Source organism: Puntigrus tetrazona, chromosome 1 (genome assembly GCF_018831695.1).
Source record: "Puntigrus tetrazona isolate hp1 chromosome 1, ASM1883169v1, whole genome shotgun sequence".
NCBI lineage: Eukaryota > Metazoa > Chordata > Actinopteri > Cypriniformes > Cyprinidae > Puntigrus > Puntigrus tetrazona.
Window position 1 is genome coordinate 7,395,557 of NC_056699.1, and position 13,626 is coordinate 7,409,182.

General features: G+C 35.2%; 1 protein-coding gene and 1 long non-coding RNA gene across 5 annotated transcripts in view; one reads left to right on the forward strand and one right to left on the reverse strand.

Annotated features, from left to right (window-relative positions):
- sdk1b (sidekick cell adhesion molecule 1b) overlaps positions 1-13,626 on the reverse strand; it is a 167,320-nt gene that overhangs the window by 77,219 nt on the left and 76,475 nt on the right. The gene's annotated exons all lie outside the window — the stretch shown is intronic.
- LOC122330513 lies at positions 5,575-12,647 on the forward strand. The gene is made up of 2 exons (XR_006248615.1): positions 5,575-5,695; positions 12,466-12,647. It is a non-coding gene; the product is annotated as an uncharacterized LOC122330513 (long non-coding RNA).

Here is a 13,626-nt window from a genome sequence, read left to right on the forward strand (position 1 = left end):
AGACGGAGTCATACGAGGGCGAGTAATTGATGATAGAATATATTCTCTTTTTTGGGGTGGCTGGAATTCATACTAATTCATACTGATTTGAATTTTGACTCTTAACTATTAAAAATTTATTCAATTATTGCTAGCATTCTGGAACATACCAAAAGTCTAGGGTCTGTATTTTTTTTTATAAATACAGGCATTTATTTGTTAATATATATAAAAATTTAACTTGAACCTATTTCTATTCAAAAGTGAACTATTGTACTTCTTCTTAACGCATTTTTGATAGTATAAAGGCAGACTTGGTAGGCATAAGATACTTTCAAAAGCATAAATCACTCTGAATGGTATTGATTTATGTTACAAAAACCAGACATTTCACCACTAGGCTACACCAAAAAAGTACACATCTGGTGGGATTACACTGATACCCTCCCCATTTCGTCTGTAACATTTTTTTAAAAACGCACGGCTCACAGTTATAACAGAATTTTACAGCGGTCATGATGTACTGCTTTCTGTTCGATTGACTTAAGTATTGAGAAAGAAAACGATCCTCCGATTGCGCTGTGAAAGCAGCATGCAAGACAGAGATAAAGAGAGAGAAACCGGGACAAAACAGAAATTGCAAAGAGATCTCTTTCCTTTCTCTTTTGCACACCAGCACCTATTGACCCTCTCCAGTTCCAGTGTCAATCACCTTAATGAACAAGAAAGCGAGGTAAAAAGAGGCCAAGTGAGAAAGAGAGGGATGTCCACTCTCTAGGTGTAATTCCTGGCAATTTTTCCACTTACCCTCAACGGACCAAATAGCAGAGCTGCCTTTCGCTTTTGTCAGGTAATTCGCACACTTAGAGTCAATCCAGTTTATTCTTCCAGGCCGCAGCAGGTAAGGGTGAGGAAAATAAGTCTAAAAGCCAGAGACTTATTTTTGTAGTCTTCCTGGTGTCTGGATGAATTCATAAGAGCTGGATCTCAGCAGTTCCCTTGAGAGTGCTAACAGACTTAGCTATTAATATACTTTCAGGGCTCATTTTAATCGAACGTATCTTCCTGTTCTGCCGGCAGAGATCTTTTGATCATGCCAAGAATGCAGGAGGAACGGCGCTTAATTAAGAAGTACGACCCAAAAGAACTTCACAGATCACCTTTGAACACTGTCAGTGAATGGCAAATTGCTCGATCAGAAAAACTTGAAACATCTTCACCTAGAACTTTCGGTCCTTTCGGTTTAGTTTCAGCTTGAGTGCCTAGTGTAAAAAAGGACGACTTTTTAGTTTAGTTTTGAGTTTTGCAACCATTTTGTGCAATGAGCCTCATTCAAAAAGCTTGAGAAACGATTGCATTTTTCGTAGCAACACAAAATCAGTATAAAGTTTTACAAATGACTTGCACTAAAATTCATTCTGCTGGTTTTTCATGAACGAGGTTGAAATGTTAGTAATTACCCGTGTCCTAACCAGCTGCAAATGTCAACTGAACATTTGCACAAAATGAGACAGTGTGTAACTGGTTTGCTTTTTAATCATGAAAACAGCTTTTATGGACTGTCATTTTCTGTCCTTATGTCCTTTTTTATTTTTAGTTTTAAAAAAAGTCAAAAGTCAGCCAAATTCACATAGTTTGCAAAACCCTAAAAACCCTAAAAACTAGTTTATAAACCATATAACCGTAAGGAAAATACAAAATGTGTTGTTTCAGGATGCAACTGACAGTCACGGGTGGTTAAGGAGGGAAAAAAATTTACTCTAAAAATCCTTTTGTACATTATAGACATTGTATATAAAAAGTAAAAAGTACATTCATAATATGAATAATACAATGAAATTTCTTTTTTTAGTCCAAAGTAATTGGTCCTGCTTTGATAGACTGTGATATTTTCCTTTAATGCAGCATGTTTGCTTTCAGTGAGGACAGCATAATTAATTGACACATCTGTTCAGGACACAAAACAAGGTAAGCACTCAGCAATCCATCACTAAAACAAATGTCTTGAATCACAACTGCTATACACTCCATGGTATTGGATTGGCATGGACATGATTTCAAGTCCCATGTGTCTGAGTGTGTGATCTGGTTAGCTGTCTGTAGAGAACAATTTGGTGAAAGAACAGTTAGCAGTCTCTATTAGCTAGTTATTTTAGTCACAGCATGTCTGGTCTTGTTAAATGGTCTTCGTCTGAGTTTCACCTCAGGTCACTAATGCATAAATATATTAATGTATAATAGCTCGTTTAACATAAAGGGCCTTTAGTTCTGTAGTGTTGAGTGAGCCAGCTCTGCACACAAAATATCTGAAACTTATACACTATGAGCAGCGCTTTCATATCTGACCTCTTAACGTGCATGTTAAGCGACGTGTAACGGCATTAATTAATTAAAAGTGTCAAACTCATCCAGCCACAGCGGACCAAATTAAAGAGGTGAGTCTCTGAGGGCTCTCAATATGACTGAGTGATACCACAGATCTACCTTCAGCAAATGCACGTGCTCAAACAGTCCTCCAGTCAAACTCATTACAGCTATATATCTGTGAAGGTTAGAGTGTGATGTGAGATCTGAAGATATCTCAGTATCTCCGAGCAGTTTAACGTTGTGTGGTTAGACTCGGGTAATTGGGTCATGAGGTCTGTTACTCAGAGTAAAGCCAAGTGAGTAAACAACAGTTGAGAGCCTTTAAATTTAAAAACAACAGCAGGCGATTTAAGAGTCACGCTCATTTGTGGATTCATTTTTAACTTGTTCACTCATTTGTTTACTTATACATTTTGTTCCTTTATTTACAGTGAATCACTCTCTTACTTCTTAAAGGGTTAGTCCACCCAAGAAATGCCAATTCTCATTAATCACAGTGCCCTTGTTGTCTGTGGAGGGTCAGAAAGCTCTCGGATTTCATAAAAATCATCTTTCTTTATGTTCTGAAGGTGAACGGAGGTATTATTTTCATTTCAGTATTTTCATTTTACTATTTCTTTAGCACACCAATTCACTCACTTTACTGCTTAATAAAAAAATAGTTTGCTCAAAAAAGAACTTCCTGTCATCATGTACTCATCCTCAAGTTTGTTACAAACCAGTATAGCCATTGACTTTCATGGTTTGTTTCGTTTTTTCCCATACTTTGAAATTCAGTGGTTACCGTCAACTTTGTGGTTGCCAAAACTTAAAAAAATGCAATGGCAGGATTTTTAATTTTTCAGTAAACTATTCCATTAACTTATTCACTCACTCATTCACACATTCATCCAATAGGCGATTAAGAAGTCATCTTTTGTTCATTTAGAAGAAGTCTTTTTGTCAAAGACTTTTGTCGAAGATCTGGTTCGAATTAAGAACGATGGTCAAAACACAGATCAAGTCCATTAAAACTCTCAAAGCTTGCAGTCCTACACCTCTTAACGAGTTCAACGTTTCACTCTTTTATCGCTTATTTCTTCTTCTGTTTTGCTCGTTTTTGCATCTAGTTTTTGTACTATTTCAAGTAATGCATAATAGTGCCCCTACCATAAAACAGTGAAAACATGGATGGCTGGGCAATTCCTTCATGGCATGGAAAAAGGTTGACTCACTAATTTACTCACTTCATATCAACTGCTTTACTTACTCACTCGTTTGCTCATTCACTCCATTCATTCAGCACTCAGTTAAACACACTACAGATAAAAAAAATGTATTAAACTGATTCATTACGAGTTAAAAGTAACAGACTTTCATAATTTTACAAAGACACTATTTCAAATAAATGCCGTTTTTCTATTCACCAAAGAATCCTGAAAAAATGCATCGGAAATGTTAAGCAGCATGTTTCTTGAGAACCAAATCAGCATGTTAGAATGAAGGCTCATGTGACACTGAAGACTGTAGTAATGGCAGCTAAACACATCAAAAACTGACCCCAAACTTTCCAACGGTAGTTTGTGTCCTCATGTAGACCGCTGAATGTGGATTACAGAGGCTCAGGATGCCACCGCTATGAAGCACGCTGACAAACATGAATTAATCCAGTTTACTGTCTAGCTGCAGGAGTGACTCACAGGCAGCTCGACTCAGGGACACGTCAAATTAGACACATTCAAATAAAAGGGTTCTAGTGTAAATCCACATCGTGAAGGGAGGACGAGTAAATACAAACAAACAACTTGATACAAATACTCTTCTTCTACAAACAATCTCATGCACACGCACGTATTGAAAACCTTCAAGGCTGAGGCCCAATGGAGTTTAATATGGGAGATAAATTGCTTCAGACTTGACAGAGTGTGAGGTAGGAATAAATCCTGATAACAGCTCAAAGTTCATTTTGTCAACTTCTAGGCGCAGGCTACGCTAGCATACAGATGGCATCAAAGCTAAATGGCAAGGACTAAAAGCCACAAAAGTCCATTTTTCAAATTCCATGGGGTCTTTAAAAGCCTTCCTAATACAAGAAATAAGACTTTCTCTCCCACGTATAACTGCGGTATACCTCATTTTTTGTAGTCACTAGTTATTTAACAGGCACTTTTTTATAGAAGAGTTCAGACTAACTGCATGAGTTGCCCTGGAGCAATGGATTTAAATGACACACTCAAATGCACAACGATAACAGAAAGGCATTGTGATTCCAGTAGGTTTCTTTGAAATCCATTCTGCAGACTTTATGTTAGAAGTCCAGATCCTTAAACAACACTATCACTAAAAAGATCCTGAACACAACACCTTATATAACTGTGGCAGGGCATTAGTGTATTTTTAAAGGGAAACTCTAATGGAATATAGGAGTTCTCTTGCCATTTGGAAATAAAAAGGACTAAAATTAAAACATGAAATAAAAAATAAAAATAATTCAATACATTTACATTATACCAAATAGTATGGATTATAGTATGGATGCTTATTAAAGCATTACTTAAAAGAATAGTTCACCATTGAATTCCATAGTATAGATTTTTTCTACTATGAAAGTCAATGGTGACCCAAAACAGCCTGGTTACAAACTTTTCGTGTTTGTGTTTGACAGAAAAAAGAAATTCATACAGGTTTGGAACTACTCGAGGGTGAGTAAATGATGACAGAATTTTCAACTATTATTTTAACAATGATTATTGAAGCACTGAGCTTAGAAAGATGCTAAAATCAAACTGCTATGTGTGAGGCATGAAGAGCTGCTGTTTTTGTATAGCATCCAAAATCTCTCACTTCTCTGGTTTCTTTTCGGTTCTTTCAGAAGTCAGCTGCCTATGTAGACAGTACGCTGCAAAGCGGCTCAGTAGGTTTACAGCAGAACAGTCTACAATGTGAATTATAACAATTGTATCACTCGGGCCCAAAAACACACACTTACAAACCTCCACAATATGAACAGAGAAAAAGACCCAAACATCTTTAGTGGACGGTACAGAGGGAGGCAGAGACCTTTCAGTAAACTACTCAGACATTAATAAGTCTGTCTCCCTCTCCCTCCCCCCTCTCTCGTTCTTTCTTTATCTCTAATGATTTGGTTAATTCTCTTGAAGGAGACTTTGGCTCATGTTGTGTGAGTCGGCTGCCATTGCGAGATAAAATTTTGGCCTGCGTGTTCTAACTGGCAAAGACAAGACCCCGCAGAGGTCACACACAAACAGACGGACATATACACACACACACACACACACACACACCGAATCAACACAGCCTTGTGCCTGTAATTGAAAATGACAGGAAAAAACCTTCACGTTGAAACGAGGTGAGTAAATGTCTTCAAGGATGGACTTTATTTCATGACAACACATGTAGACGAGGAGAAGAGGAGAGGGAGGACGACACACACTAACATTGATTCTCAAGGTGCTTGTAGGATCGGCCTATTATAGCCTGTCAAATGTACAAAATAATTAACAGCTCACCAGTGTGAAACAAGAATATGTCCAACTGCTAATTGCGTAACCTATGATTGGACATCGTGAGTGAACTAGAGATGAGGAAATATTCAAACTCGGTACAGATATAGCAAGTATACAAGCAAATAGCTGTATAGCTGCTCCAAAAATATACCGTAGTTTGAGTATCAAGCAATTTTTATGCTGTCAGAATTGAGTCATTTCAGTGGGAATTCAGTTTAGCTCAAGGGGGGAGATATTTTACGTCAGGTTCAAGTTGGTTATGCAAATTTGGAAGTTGCTTGGTTTGAAAGTGACTTTTGTGTGAGCTATGATTCATACATCACTATGCTACATTATGACAATAGACCTTTTGCCAGCCAAATTTCACTGAAATGTCAAAGTTTCCCTAACATTTTGCTGACGGGAATTATATTTTCCATCAAGCTTAAAGCTGCAGTCCATAACCTTTTTTGGTTAAAAATGATCTAGAATCAATATTTGAAGTACATAACCAGTTAATATTCAAAACAATTGCCTTACTTTAGCCGATTTACATGGGTAGGTTTTTGCTGGAAATAAGAGCAAAAACTGCACTGCATCATTAAGTTGCTTCTGTAAACACAAAGAAGCTGTCCTGGCTACATCACATGAGTCCTGCAAGTGGTGCATCCAAGCCGCAACCTCCCGATCTTTCTTGTGAAACCAACACGGAATTGAATAAAACTGCAATTAATAGACTGGCCACTAGAGGCTGGCTCCAAAGGAATGCTAATATGCAGAAAAAAATAATTTTACAGCCCGGTACAAAAAGTGCAAAACAAAACGTTTTGGCCTATACAGCAAATTTTGCACTTCATGACAATTTCTGTTTAAATTATATTAAGTTTTAAAGTTCGGCATAATAAAGGGTGTGGCAGCTTGAGTGACAGGTGGATTGCCGCTGTTGTCACAACCATTGAACAAAGGGGCATGGTTTCATCAACCAGTTCCTGCCTATATGCCCATTTTCGATTGTACGACAGGGATGCGATTCCAAAATGGCGACAACCAGCTCCGCCCACTTTAAGCTTCAAAAACGCTTCAAAAACCTACAGGTGACATCATGGACTACGTCCATATTTTTTGCAGTCTATGGGTGCATCGTTTATAGTTTTCTCACAGCATCTAGAATAATTAAATGTCAAACAATTATTTTGAAAGCGGATTGTAATTAAGGAAAGGATTATGAAACATATGTGAATGAAATTTAAATAATACTGCAGCTTTAATATGCTTCTGATTAAACAAGATTTGTATTTTAAAGACAACCAGTTGGAAGAGAACATTAGCTTTTTGGGTTAAAAGAATGTCAGGGACACAATGACAATGTATATTACATTCATTTGAAATGCTAATACACACTATTCTAATGCTGGTGTTGTTATCATAAATAATTTGAGAATAAAGTATAACAATAATAATAATTAGCATGGTTTGATGTGATGTGAGCTAACTGAGTGTTAGATTAATAACCATTGGTAGCCTTATTAATTGTAATGCTTTTTTCCTCAGTTGGTCAGAACAAGCGTTGCAGACTTGTTACTTACTTGTTCAGATGACAATATAAGGTGAAAATTTTTATTTGAGTCACATATTCCAAGACGTAGGCTAGAATCTGTGACTAAGTACAGGATTCACTTGATGTGGTGACTGACAGCTACACATACTCCTCAAACCACAGATTCATCAGCACCGGAGCCATGCTGACTCAAAACCCACACAAGCAAAATAACACACCGCTGCAACTCCAGGCTTTCAAACATAGATGGAGACACGGAGGCAGAACTTATGGACTGCAGCTTTAACAGAACAGTTCACCCAAAAATAAACATTAACTCACTCCAATATCAGTTTTTGTCCATACAATGAAAACGGTTTGGGTCCAAAACACCATCGGGTTCCAAATATCTTAATTGGATAGAAAAAAACCCACACACACGCACTTGCTGACTGGGCGTTTATATCATAATGCATAGTTAAAGACACATAAACCAGAAACACCTTTTGTAGTAGTTAGTAGGCTATTTCATCACTACATAAATTTAGGTGTTGTCAAATTAAAAATGAGCAGGAATTCCAATTTAGTTTTGTTTTTAATAATGACCAAAAGTAAGAGTTTTGCTGATGATAATTATTATTTTCATGCCAATTTGCAAACATAGTCTAAATATACCAAACTGACTAAAATCAGTATTTCCATCCTCTTATCCTACAAGGAATTCAAAAGATTTTAAAAGCTGCATATAAATCTGAAATGTAATGAACCTTGTTATAAGTTGAAAAACAAATAACAATCTTCAACAGACAAATTGGGAGGAAACTTTCCAGTGGTGAATTTTTTGAGGAGGGAGGTTGTTTAAATTTGACTGTGATAGATACTGACATACAGTAGATTTCCAGAAGAGAAACGACAGAATGAATGTCTTTTAAACTTCACCTTCTGAAGCAACAGCAAAGTCAACTCCTTTTATTGAGAACATCCTGACAAACACTCAAAGGCAGGCAGACGTGAAGATGCAATAAGCTGAAATAGCTAACAAAATACTTGCAGGTTACCTACTACTGCATATAATATGTTTGGTACCACTATCAATAAGGATTGTATAAAGACTATTATAGTGTATATCATAATCCACTATATAACTATATAACACTATTAAAAAAAATTCTGTAAAATTTACAGTAAAAAACTGGCAGCTGTGGTTGCAGAAATTCTACAGTAAAAATTCTACAGTTTTGTTTTTTTACGGCTTTACAGTTAAAGTTTACAGTTAAACACCGTAATTTCATCAACTAATGTAACGTTAATATGCCAACCTATTAAACTACTGAAATCTAAACACCATCATTAAACTGAAATATGCAATGAGCTTTAATTTAACAACATTAGATGTAACTTCCAAACCTAATAAAAACATAACTTTTAAGAAAAACAAAGCAGAAACTTTGATTTTAAAGAAAAAACAATTCCAACAAACTTGCAAAATGCAATGCAGGGAATTCTGAGAACATTTTTTCATGTAAAAATTTACCGATAACCATTTTTTACTGTATCATTTCCACCATTTTTTTGTGGTGACACATGAGAATTGGTGCTAATCATGTAATTAAAGCATATTAATTAAAGTATAAATATGATAGCGTTGTTTAAAAGTTCATAAAATTCCAAAAGCAAAATACATTAATGTATAAAGGATGCATATTTGTTTATATAAATATAGGTGGGGACCTTTGCATGAATTTATTTCCATACTGGATATAAACAAACAACTTGGAATTTTGAAAATGTACAATATAAATGAAGAAATATTTAAGATTTTGCACTACTATGATCAGGTTACTGATCAAATTTGGGACACTGACCATATTTTAACTTCTTTGTAAAGGTCAGATGTTTTAATGGCTCATCAGGTTTTGCAGAGTCCCTGACATTTTCTTGACAAAATGTTACATCATTAGCAGCATAATAATTTGTCAATTTGAAAGGAATGCAAAACAGAAGCATTTTTGACTTTCGGATCACACTGCGCTGTACATAACCAATTAGATGATTCATTACATATACTTTACGGTTTTGATTGTGGAATCAGCAAAAATAAATAACGTACTGCCATTTGAGACATGTTTATGTGGCCAGATTTGATTTGAGCATTCATGCATGATCAGCAACAACATAAAGCTCGGCTGCCTGCTTCTGATGTTACTATACTTCATCATTACACCTTCTGTTCCATAACACTATCATCACCCATCACTCACCATCACAGCAGGCCTGCCTTTCGTCAAATCGTTCCATTTGATTTGATTTGATTGAAACAGAAAACCGGGGCTGTATAATACTTACAGATTAATCAAAAAATCCTTTTAAAAACACTGTGGCTGAAGCAATATATAAAACACCAAATCCAGAGATGGCTGTAAATAACCGTTGGCCACAAATCTCATCTAAAGATTAATGAGTATGTAATTTTCCAGATGTGTTAATCCTGATCTGGATATGTTTTAATCTGAGGATTAGATGTTTAGGACAATAATAAACTCGAATGGATTACAGTCTTCACAGTTAGTGGAGGCTTTTGAAAGGTTTTGCTGATTAAGGATGGAATCTGCTATATTCTCATAGAAACAGCACTAACATAACCCATGGCAGAAAATCATGTCAGCCAGTGAGGTTAGAATTTTATTTTTTTTTAAATACACTGCAATTAAGTTAAAATCGTAACTTACTTAAGGATTACTCAAGACTGAAGACTGGACTAATGATGTTGAAAATTCAGCTTTGCATCACAGTAATTAATTACATTTTAATGTATATTAAAATATATGTGGGTTTTTTTTATTTCACAACATTACTGTTTTGCTATTTTTTTAATCAGCATGAGGGGTTCCAAAATCATTAAAACACTTTTCTGACGCAAGAAAATTATTTTAGTGATGTAAAACTAAAATTTAAAAATGACAAGTATACTGATGAATTAATTTTGAAGTTTGGACACATGAAAACATAACACCATGTCCAAACGACACGCAACGTGGCAAAATTCCAGCGACAAGCAATTTTGGATGTATCACAGCCAATCAGAAGCGTGCGTGCACGGGCTCCCTCTGAAAGCACACTGCTCTCGCAACAAAATGGATACGTTTATAATCCAATCCATAAATATTAAACCTTTTTAACATTATTAAATAAACATACTGAGTGACTAATATCATCTCTCTTATGGAATACAGCCACTGGTTCACAGTGAGTTCACAGTTTTACCGGTTATTCATTTATTTAAGTAGACTGTCATGTGACATGATATTTAAACTCATACTGGACATATTAAACTTTAAATAAAGCACATAATCACCTGAGATTATCTGCTGTCATATAGTTTGTACAGTATGCTGTTCCTCCGGCAGCGACGTTGCGGACATATATTTCGAGTGTCGCTGTCAAAGCTAGTTAAGACAAAAACTTAAATTAACATGGAAAAGATACCTTTTAAAAGATGGCCTTGAACAAAGAAAAGGAGAGCTAGAAAGGTACTGGTGGTATCTCTAGAGATACAGAGAGGCAGGAACAGAGATTCTGTGAGACAATTAAAAATGCATATGACACCAGGGACAAGTGTCTGATGAATTTAGTTTTAAACCGTGCATAATCAACATCTGGCACGCAAGCACTAACAAACAATGTAAACAGAAAGAACAAGAGACATAGACTGTCAAAATACTTCTAAATGTTTGTTTAAGCGGGTGCACGCATCATTGACAAGAATCTCATATTAGTGATTTAGCCGCCCACAGATCACCCAGATCCAGATCAACCTGCAGCTGAAAAAAACAACAACTTCCATCTGTGGGTGGTTCTTGTTCAGAATAAGACGCGGTATGAACCACATTTTATGACCTGTATGGCCTGCTGACTCAGCATTTTCCTTTTTCTTAAGTTTTCTCTTAAGTGATCTCATTTCTATCTGTAGTGATCGAAATGCACGTCTAATTTATAGAACTTTATTTAACAAAAGAATTTTATCTAATTGAAATTGATGTAATTTTATGTAAATGTAATTGATGTAATTTTTTTAAACAATAATATTCCCCTGATTTTATTTATTTGTTTGTTTGTGTGTGTGTTCACTAGTTTATTCAGGAATTCTGTGATTTCATTCAAATTGTTGTGGATTTATGATTTATTACAATTTTAAAGTTAATCAAACTAAAATTTACAATTTGTTTCATTTTCTTTAGCGAATATAGTGCTGTTTACTGTTAAAATGAAAGGAAATCTTAGAAATGACTTATAAATAAAGATTTCATCATTGTAGTACTAATAATATTATTGCTACTTTATGAAGTTGTGAGGACCTTTGCGTTTCTGTGTATATTCATATTTAAACAGCTAGTCTTTTGTGCTTTACTATTCAAAGAAACCAGTTCATATTGCATTAGATTAACTGTACAACCTTACTTTTGATTTATTTTATTTCAAACTTTCCAATTTGCCTAATGTGAATTTGGTACTTTTGATCTGAATGACGGTACGTCTGGAATTTTTGGAAGAAGGCTCTCATCAGTGGAGAACAAGTTACTGGAAATACTCAGACAATACTTCCATTCAGTGTTTCGTTTAAATGATAAAGAAACTTTGTGAAAAAAAACATTTAAACTGCAAGCTTATAAATTAAATCAAAATGGGACTAATTAAAAGTCATTTGTGCTCTTTACGTGAGTTAATTATAGCCAAAGCTAAAGATGTATCAAATATAGAATTACACAGAACAGAATGAAATCTTATATCAAATTAGGCAAACCCATTAACTGTTATTAAATCAATTTCTTATAAATACAGTGAAATCAACCTTTAAATTGCATGAATTTAAAATCGCTCAAACGTCTAAGGATTCATAAACAACTGAAAGCCTTTAAAGCCTGTCATATTCTGCTCATGTACTCTCCGATGGCTCTGTAAACTACTAATAGTTTTCTATTTAAACTGTTTCAATACGTGCCTGCTAAAACCACAATTTAAATGTGAACACCTACAAATATTAATGAGATGCTTCTCTCTCTCTCTCTCTCTCTCTCTCTCTCTCTCTCTTCTCTCCAGATGTCATCGTCTGGTTTCCATCCTCTGGTCCAGATGGATGCCTACTCTCTCTTCCCGCTCAGCCTCACTTCACCACAGACAACATGTCGAGAGATGAGTCATACACGAAACCACACACTTATACTCACAGAAGACAGCATGAGATGCTAAAAAAGTCAAATAAAGTGACATGCGAGCCTTTATTTCCATGGTTACATCGATTCGCATGTGCTTACTCGCAGTGACACTATGAAAGGTGTGCGTGCGAGTTATATGAGAGGCTCGACTTCAAGGTTCGTTGTTCTAACATCCTGACTTTATGACGCCACCTGTCTCTTATCCAGTCGAGTAGGTTTCAGCTGAACACTGTGGGGACATGCCTCAAAATATTAATATTAATGTTGATACATGCATGCAAGTGACTATGAATATGCTTGTTGAAAAAAACAGCATGTGCTGGTTAGGTATGATCTGAAGCACGGCAGCTGGTTTAAGCTGGTTGTGAGCTTGCTCTGAGCAGGAGCTAGTACATGACTAACTCAAACCAGTTCAAACCAACTGCTATGCCTGACTGGGATTGTGTCCATGATATCAAAAGCAGTATCTACAGTATGTGCTGGGTATATGAAGGAAATTTATTTTGCATTAATCCACTATTACTGCAACAAAAACAAAAGATCTCAAGAGATCCAATGCTTCATTTACTAAATTAAGTTGAATTGTGTTTCTATTAGACATAGAAACATCTATTTTCGTGCTGTCCTATCCATCTCCAACACAAATTTTGAAACAAAAACCAAACAGTGATATCAACAAACACATCACATGCAAGGCTTTTAAATACAGGAACGTACTTTCTGATTTGTAAAAGTCCTGCTGTGGGCCTGTTTAAATTTTAATATACCAGCAACCAAAGAGCTCCCCTAAAAGCTCATCAACTTCTTAAATACAAAAATTAAAGGGCATATAATAAGCCAATTAAATAATAATAATAATAATAATAATAATAATAATAATAATAATAATAATAATATATATATGTTTTATAAATATATATATATATATATATATATATATATATATATATATATATATATATATATATATATATATATATATATATATATATATATATATATATATTTATTTTTTTTTTTTTTTTTAATCCATCATGCTGTCAGC